The sequence below is a fragment of the Barbus barbus genome (genome assembly GCF_936440315.1).
Source record: "Barbus barbus genome assembly, chromosome: 50".
Lineage (NCBI taxonomy): Eukaryota > Metazoa > Chordata > Actinopteri > Cypriniformes > Cyprinidae > Barbus > Barbus barbus.
In genome coordinates, this window is record NC_136728.1 from 4,313,318 (window position 1) to 4,322,316 (window position 8,999).

Sequence of the window (8,999 nt, forward strand, 5' to 3'; positions counted from 1 at the left end):
GACACATGCAAACAAAGAGCGTTCAGTGAGCCGTCGCTCTGGCAAAGGTTAACAGGTTAAGCAGAATTTATAGCAGGATTTAAAATTCAAACTGCTGTGTCTCTGTTACTTTCTGCCTTTCAGGAATGTAGGATATTGACTCCATATGAAGACCGGTCACCCACCCCAGAGCTATAGTTTCTCTATGCAAATTTGTCGTTCTAGTAAATCATTCCATTTTTTGCCACAGCAGTGAATTCCCCCTACAAAAAAGGCCATCATTTCTTTGCCACAACAGCTATTTCTAACTCGTCGATCATTTATTGCAGCAGTCCTTGCGCCATCCCAGCGTCAATTTTTCCAGCATCCCTCCACCTCCCCATACTTTAACTCTTTGAGGACTTGGGATTTGACTTGAGACTTGCTTGTGACTTGAAAGGAATGATTTGGTTCCTCCTCTGGTGAAATCAGCTGCTGAGTTCATGGGTGGAATAAACATATGACAGGACTTTTACTTTCTGACCCCTGAATTGTCCAATTCTGTCTGTAATATATCTGCTTGTTTTACACTCTTTGGCCTCCAGGTGGTATTGTGAGCAAATGAAGCCTCCAGAAAGTAACCCTTTTTTGATCCACTTAGCTGAAAAGCTTAAAGCTTCATGAGGCTTCATCTGCCCATCACTAGTATATGTTAATGCCTAGTCACCAATTTGTCCCTACCGGCCCGTCTGAATAAGGAGGTTGACTGGACATCTTTCTTCCATGTTTGTGTTTTAGATCAACACCTTTGGTGGATTGGTGTCTAGACACCAGAGCCCAAAGCTTCTCCCCAATCTGTTTCCTACTGTGATGTACTCTGTGTCTGATATAATGTTTTAATGTTTGTTAACGGGAAAGTGCTTTGTTTGGGGGTTGGAAGACATCCAGACACGTGTCCATGTGAAACCCCTGAATGATTCAGTTCTGCTTGATCTATAGGCTAAATGTCAATAGCTAAGACATCGCTGTTTGCAACAATACTGAAATGCTGTGGCAATACGAATGTACACATATTACTTGTGCCAATAAAGCACCTAAAAACTGAAGCACAGAATTAAAGAATTCATCAAGATCATTACACATCACACTTTCTATATGCATCTGAATGTCCATGTTTTTTCTACCTCATCTGTATGTGTGTATGCTAACACCTCTGTAGGATCAGAACAACCTAATCTGTAGGCTGATTAGGTAAACTTATAAGGAGGAGTCTTAAGTTAAAAATGATTCAAACCACCAACTATCCACCAAGTCCACCTCACCTATCCATTTCCTTCTAACAGTGAAGGTGTCTAACTGACAGCGGATATCCTCTATGTGCTTGTGTTAAAGGCTGTACAGCATCCACCTCATACAGATGTGCACAGAATCATGCTTTAGTCCAGTTCAGTTCATTTTATTTATAAAGCACAATAAAACAACAATGGTTGACCATTGTGCTGGACAGTATCGTTTAAAAGAAATCAAAGTACATTACAGGATATGACAAGACAAACCAATAAACATTTTAAATAAGCCCTGCTTTAGACAGTGAACACACACACACACACACACACGTAATGGTTTTTATGCTGTACAAACTGTATTTTCCATCACCCTACACTAACCTTACACATAAACCTACCCCTTACAGAAAACTTTGTGCATTTTAAGATTTTCAGAAAACTACATTTGCTAAATTTTAAATATGAGCAAAATCGTATACGTTGTGTTTACTTTTTTTGTTGTTATTTAAGAAATGTTTTCATTTTAATCTAGCCTGTAGATATATGTGTAGTGTAAAAGAACAAATATACATTTCACTTAAAACTTCTCAGTAAAATAATTACACCTACAGTTTTAAACATGTTTAAAAAGTTTTAAAAACATTGTGTGTCACTAAAGCAAATCATGCTGTCAATTGTCTTTAAATGAAACTTTAGTTTTATTCTTTAATTTCTTTAAATAGCCTGATGATCATGCACCCAAGTGCTTTTCTCACATGAGTAGAAAACTCTTTGGATGTGTTTGTGACAAACACATAATGTTTTACTTCAGAAAAGTATGACTGAACTTTTCTCATCTGACAGACCAACTTTTCAAATGAGTTATTATTTACCCGAGGTGTTTAACAGCCTCAGGGAATACATGTTGTTTTCTAATGTTCATGAAACCTTTATTGGTGTAAATTTCTCACCTAGAACACAAAACTTGTACATTTTGACTATTTGACTCTTTTGTAGGTATCACGTCATTTGAAATGGTTAAAGCATCAGCTTCTGTGTTTTCAGGATGAAAGAGATGTACAAGGATGTTTCTACTATTATCCTCATTTCTTTTTGACCCTAATAAACTGGTAATGAATTTTATATGGCAAGTGATACAATGTACATTTCTCATAATATGTGTGTAAATAGCTGTGCTAAAACATTTAGGAGTATTTTTGCATGCCAACAGATTTTGTTAGGGATGTGTCGCATCTAAGAATCACAATCTTCAGTAAATGACATTTTTCTTACACCACTTTTAGTCATATTATCAAGATTTCAGATGGCCGTTCACAATTTGTTTGTTGGGCTGTGTATGTTTTTAGGTGAAGACACCTCTTTGTGAGCTGTCATCATAATAGGAATAAATGGAAATTAAGAAATTAAGTATTTCTTTTAGTGCAACTTTGTGTCTGTCCACGATGTGCGAACACATGAAGCATCAACACGAAAATTAAGTCTTGCTGTTTTACCCTTAAAACTATTACAACTGAAACAAATCAAACTATTGCGCTGAAAGCTGCACATTCATTTAAGTTTGAGCATGTTTTTTGTTCAGTAAAGTTTGAGGTTGTACACAGTCTTCAAAAGTCTATATACACAAAATATCAAGGAATTGTTTTGTGCTCCCTGTGTAACTCAAGAGTCCGAGTCACTAAGAAAATTATCATATGAATACAGGAAACCCACTCATAATCATCTGGGTATATTTTTGTAAATGTTGTTTTAAATTACTTTTTTTCTCACGCCACCACATCTAGAGCTCTTGTTCTAGTTGGCTGATAGCTGATGACGATGTGCACATTTTATTTGTGGTACTCGATTCTTTCAACATTTCCGCTTGAGATTAAAGTGTAGGTAATGTGACCACAATTAAGAACCATAACATTATACTACATTCCCTTTGAAGAGGTTATAGATAGTCGTTCATACAGGAAATATGTTTGCACAACAGAAATATGTATCAGTATAACAAATACCTAATACTGAAATCCTCTCTTCTAAATATATTAAGTTTTAATGTTGATTTTGATGGCCTACCCCACTATCTGATACCACGCTATACTTTTCATTGGTTTTTTTTTTTTAGATGAAGACTATTCTGAGAGTCTGATCAATCATGCTGCGTGTGTTTGCAGGAAAACATGAACAAATACATTATAAGATAATAAAAGGATAGTCCTTCTACAAGAGATTGTTTAAACTGAGATTGTGATGTACTGTAGAGCTTTTTCTGGTCTGCCTACAAAGCGGCCACAAGAGTCAAACCCCCGATCTTACTGTTTCTCTGTTACATGTACATCTAAAGTTACACTCTTTTCTTTGTACGCGTCTCTAAACATGACTTTAATAGATAAATCACAGATGTCATGTAGTTAATTCATTGAAAGGTGCATGTTTTTGACCAGTTTAGATGGTTTGCACCAGCACACAGATACATGTTTTAGGTATTCATCTGACCAAAAGGTTTGATTTTGGGGAAACACGCACAACAGCAGCTGTGTGTTGTCATGATTATATTCATAATTGATCCATTTTTATTAAAACAATGTAGTAGGAAGTTACTGTCTTCAACAGCACAGTCCCTTGAAATATTGTAGTATATATATTTTTTTATATAAATATCTAAACATGTATTTAGCTTAAATATTAGTTCTTAAGTGTTTACAAAGTTGTCATGCCTGATGTTTATATTTTTAAGAACATTAGATATAGTTTAGAATTGTATAACATATATTTCACCAAAAAAATTGGTTTAGCATCAATCCACATTTCAGTTGTTAGCTAGAAAATGCAAGTGAACTGAGATTATTACTGAGATTGTTTCACATTCTGTAGGTTATTTCAGTTACATTAGAGTTTTGGATTCTAGTTTGTGATGAATATTGGTTGTTACTGTTCTGCATGTTTAACTCCTCATTACTCCATTGTGAAGACACATATTGTATAAATCAGAAAGTTTTTTCATCGTAGTAGGCCGACTCTGAAACCAGACCAAACAGAAATGAGCTTGAGCCTTAGTTGTAGCAGTGTTTTTATCTTTCTATGATTTGTTCGTGCTGTTCTGAACCACGGTTTCATTTTAAACATCACAATTCGTATTGTATTGTCGTGAAAATTTTTGGTATGGTAAGGTGGGCACGCTGTGATCTATTTTTACTGTAACTAACTGACAGATTTCGTCCCAAAAAAAACATGGGAGTGGGAGGGAACGGGACAGGTTTGCCAACGTTTTGCCAATGAGCAAATTCTCAGGGGCCCTGCGCTTGCAGCCCTAAGTGGGCCCTTAAAGAGCCAGTGCAGGCTTGTTTGCAGGGCATAGACATGAAGCCGCAGCATAACTGTGAGTGTGACATTGCTTTTATTTTTTTACTGCTTCTTTTTTATTTTTTTTTTCTATGAGCAAGAAATGTCTACAGACTAACCTACCTTCCAGACAAAATCTAGTTAAATTAGCATTTATTTTCACTTGTGAAAGAAACCACTCTGATCAATCAGTGAACAATTATGAGACTGAAAACACAATTGCTCTCCAATCAAAATTAAAAATTAAAAATCTCTGCCTGAGTTTCCACTCCGTTCTCATAATCTGATCTGAAACACAAGAGGAGTCACACAAAGACTCAACTGGCTAAACACTAACTGTTCTATTAAAATAAACTACAGTGCATACAACAACTGTTTGCTATATTTAGTAAATAAATTAATATTTAATGTTATTAGAAAATTTGTAATTTAACATTATTGTCATTGCATTGTTTGTGTCACCCGCCTCATATCAGCAGCTGCAGTATCTCTCAGCTGTATCAGTGCAGTCACTGTGACTCTGACTGACGGAGGTTTTTGTACGACTCTTTATCACTGTGTGAACACAAGTTTACTGTTGATGGTGTGTCTGCTCAGACAGTAATAATCTCCTGTATCTTCAGTCTGGACTCCACTGATGGTCAGAGTGAAATCACTTCCATAGTTTGTTCCACTGCCACTGAATCTAGATGGAGTTCCTGACTGAAGTGTTCTTATGTAATAAATGAGGAGTTTAGGAGCTTCTCCAGGTTTCTGCTGATACCAAGACACACAGTCACTACAGCCAGAAATCGGCTGACTGGTTTTACAGCTGATCGTAACAGTTTCTCCTTGTTTGATGGATGTTATTTCTGGTCTCTGAGTCACCGTCACTTGTCCCCGGAGCTCTGAAATAAGACAGTTTAGACATTTACTGGTTCTTGGACTCTATATAAGATGTGTTTAGTGTAATTTAGTACAAAATATTTACCCTGAATGCAGAGAGTCAGAGTCCAGATGAGGATGATGATGTTGTTCATTGTTGTTGTTGTGTCTTGTGTGATGATGAAGATTGTGTTGTGTTCTGCTCTCAGTCATGAAGTGTTAAACTCACAGCACTATAAACTCTCTCAGAGCACTGAAGCATGTGCTGACGATGCAAAGAAGGGGGCAGGATTACAACAGCTTGAGCTACAAACAAAGCCATATTATAGTATATTTGACTTACAATTTTCACTAATATTATTTTTGTAACACTTTAGTATAGGAACCAAGTCTCACTATTAAATAGTTGCTTATTAGCATGCATATTATTAGCATATTGGCTCTACCTAAACCTAACATCTACCTAAATAAAATAAAGTGTGATCATTATTTGTAGTAACTGTTGTTGAATCCAGGGCCAGAGGTTTCAAAAGTAAAGTTTTCAAAAAAAAAAAAAACCTTTTTGAACTAATTTACTGCACAGTGACTCAAACCAGGGACCTTCATGCTGTAAGGAAACCGTGGTGCTCACAGAGCTGTTAGGAACTGTTTAGCAAATTTAATGAAAGTCAGTTTTACTGAAGATCAGTTAGTGTCCATGAGACAGTTTTAATTCATCTTCCGTTTTTTTGTTTTGTTTTTGGATTCATGAGGATTGAGATGCATATGAAGAACAGAAGCATTATTATGAGAAACAAAACGTCATCCATGATAAAAGAGGTCAAAGGTCATTAAATATATATCTTTAAGAAATTGTTATATCAGCATATTTTGACGGTAGTTTATGTGAAAGTTTTATTCTTACTTTTTGAAAAGCATTTTCCAAAACTAAATGAGTGTCATTAACAGCTGAGGTGTTTCTGCTATCAGTGTGTATCAGTGTTTCTGTCTCTGCTGGAGTTTGTGTTCAATCGAGTGGAATAGAGGTTTTTGTACGACCGCTTCATTAGATTGTATCACTGTGGTACACATTCGGTGGAGGAACTAAACTGCTGCTCGGTAAGTCTCTATTTTAATTCTCCACTGCAAACATACCATTTAGATTGTGTACAATTACTACTATTATTATTTTTAATTGAACCAGAAAAAAAATTGAACACTTATATTTTGGTAACACTTTACAATGTTTCATTTGTTAATATTAGTTAACATGAAATAACAATGAAAAATTCTGGTAACGCATTTATTAATCTCAGTCAATCGCATATTAATTGCAGCATTTACTAATACAGTATTAAAATCCAAAGTTTTATCTGCTAATATTAATGGACCTGAGTTGAGCGGCAGTGGCCCAAACCAAAAAAAGGGGCACTAAGGGGGTGGGTGCTTATTAATACAAATGATCCAGTAGTTACAAATATACACTAAAAGTGTTTGATGATTTTTAATGTTTTTTAAAGGAGCCTCTTCTGCTCACCGAGCCTGCATTTATTTGATCCAAAATACAGCAAAACAGTAACATTTTGAAATATTTTTACTATTTCAAATAACTGATTTCTGTTTTAATATATTTTAAAATGTAATTTATTCCGGTGATGAAGGCTAAATTTTCAGCATCATTACTCGTCAGTGTCACATGATCCTTCAGAAATCATCATTATTATTATTATTATTATTATTATTATCAATATTTAAAACAGATGAGTATATTTTTTTCCCCCAGGATTCTTATAGAAATTCAGCTTTGAAATCACAGGAATAAATTACATTTTAATATATATTCAAATTGAATATTAAATAGAAATAAATAGTAAAATCTATTTCAGAATGTTACTGTTTTTGCTGAACTTTAGATCAAATAAATGCAGGCTTGAGCAGAAGAGACCCAAACCATTTTTTTTTCTTTAAAAAACATTAAAAGCCTACGTGTTCGAAAACGTTTGACTGATAGAATTAAAAGAGAAGACAGCACTGTAGTAATTTCAGACTTTATTGTAGATGTTTTGATAGAGTTGTCTCTTCCTCTCTCTCTGAGCCTGCTTCTGCCTCACCTTTATTAATCAAGGTTAACTAAGATTAATAAATACTGTAAAAAAATTTATTGCTCATTGTGTTACACAAATTGTTACACATTTTATAAATATAGTTTTACAGTAAATATTTTATCTAAAGTATTGTGATGTTTAGATATTCAGAAGAACTGAACTATTCACTTTTTCATAATGTGGCTCACTCTTGATTTGATTAGTTTATCACATGTATATTATACATATAAAAAGAGATTAAATGAAAAATATATACTTTAAAATGTACTAAATGTATGCTACTTTTGATAGATCCATCAATGATTTTGAATCTCTTTCGCTCGTGTTGTTCTTATAATTCAGTACATTTTAATAAAAGCACAGTTTATACAAAAATATAACTCACTGATTAATTTCTAATTCCAGTGAAATCATCTGTAGTCACACAATCTCTGTTTGAAATTGAGTTGAATACCTCACCTAACTAAACTGCATAATGCATTATTTAGGGATATAAGACTACTGGGGTTAAAGAAGTAAATATCTTAATATGTTTTTTTTTCTTTTATGAGGTTTCAATGAAATCTATGTAGTGTTTGTGTTTTCTGTGTGTTTGTGAATGTGTTGTGTTTGTCTCCTGCAGCTGGTCCCACAGTGAAGCCCTCAGTGTCTCTGCTGCCGCCCTCTTCTCTGCAGATCTCTGGAGAATCAGCCGCACTGCTCTGCCTGCTCAGCTCTTACTCTCCACAGGGGGCGCTGGTGAGCTGGACACTGGACGGCTTAGAGGTCACCGAGGGGGTTGTGACCAGCGCAGAGAGCGAGCAGAATGGCCGCTACAGCCGCAGTAGCGTCCTGACCCTCAGCAAAGCACTCTGGGAAGAGAAAGACCAGTACGTCTGCAGAGTAACACATGCTGGAGCTCCTCATGTGGCCTCGTTCCAGAAGAGTAGCTGTTAGTCGCTCGCAGTGCTGATGTTTCTCCAGTGAGCGCTGCTCTCTCCTGAAGATGAGCCGTATCTGAGTGTCCTGTGTCAGGCAGGATTCACATGAGTCTAGTGCTGCAGCTGTAGTCATTTACAACTCAATACTGAAAGAGCTCTAGTGTCAAAGCACTGGCTGATCTTTCAATCTGCTGTGTTTGCTGCAACATTCAATAAAGCTTCTCAACAAGCTCCATTTGTGTCTGACAACATCATTCAACTAACAGATGAAGATGCATGTAGTGTTTGTCCAGGTGCTTTTCAGAAGCTCGATCAGTAGCAGTAAATCTAGTCAAATAAAGCTCTTGGGGTTTGAACATGGTCTCTGGAGACAGAGCTGCTCTATTCTGAGAGGATCACAATCACTCCACCCTGACAATGCAAATGAGATTTTCAGCCCACACTCCCAGAGTCACTGTTTGATTGGTTACATGATCTGGACTGAAACACACCAGTTTCACTTCTGCTGTAGTCAAGCAGCACACAGACAAACTCATAATTACATTTATAGGAGATTATTA

The 8,999-nt window shown here is 35.8% G+C and overlaps 1 long non-coding RNA gene across 1 annotated transcript; it reads left to right on the forward strand.

Moving 5' to 3' along the window:
- Positions 1 to 5,664: 5,664 nt before the first annotated feature.
- On the forward strand, positions 5,665 to 8,673 carry LOC306868359. The gene is made up of 3 exons (XR_013784095.1): positions 5,665 to 6,261; positions 6,405 to 6,533; positions 8,142 to 8,673. It is a non-coding gene; the product is annotated as an uncharacterized lncRNA (long non-coding RNA).
- Positions 8,674 to 8,999: the final 326 nt, after the last annotated feature.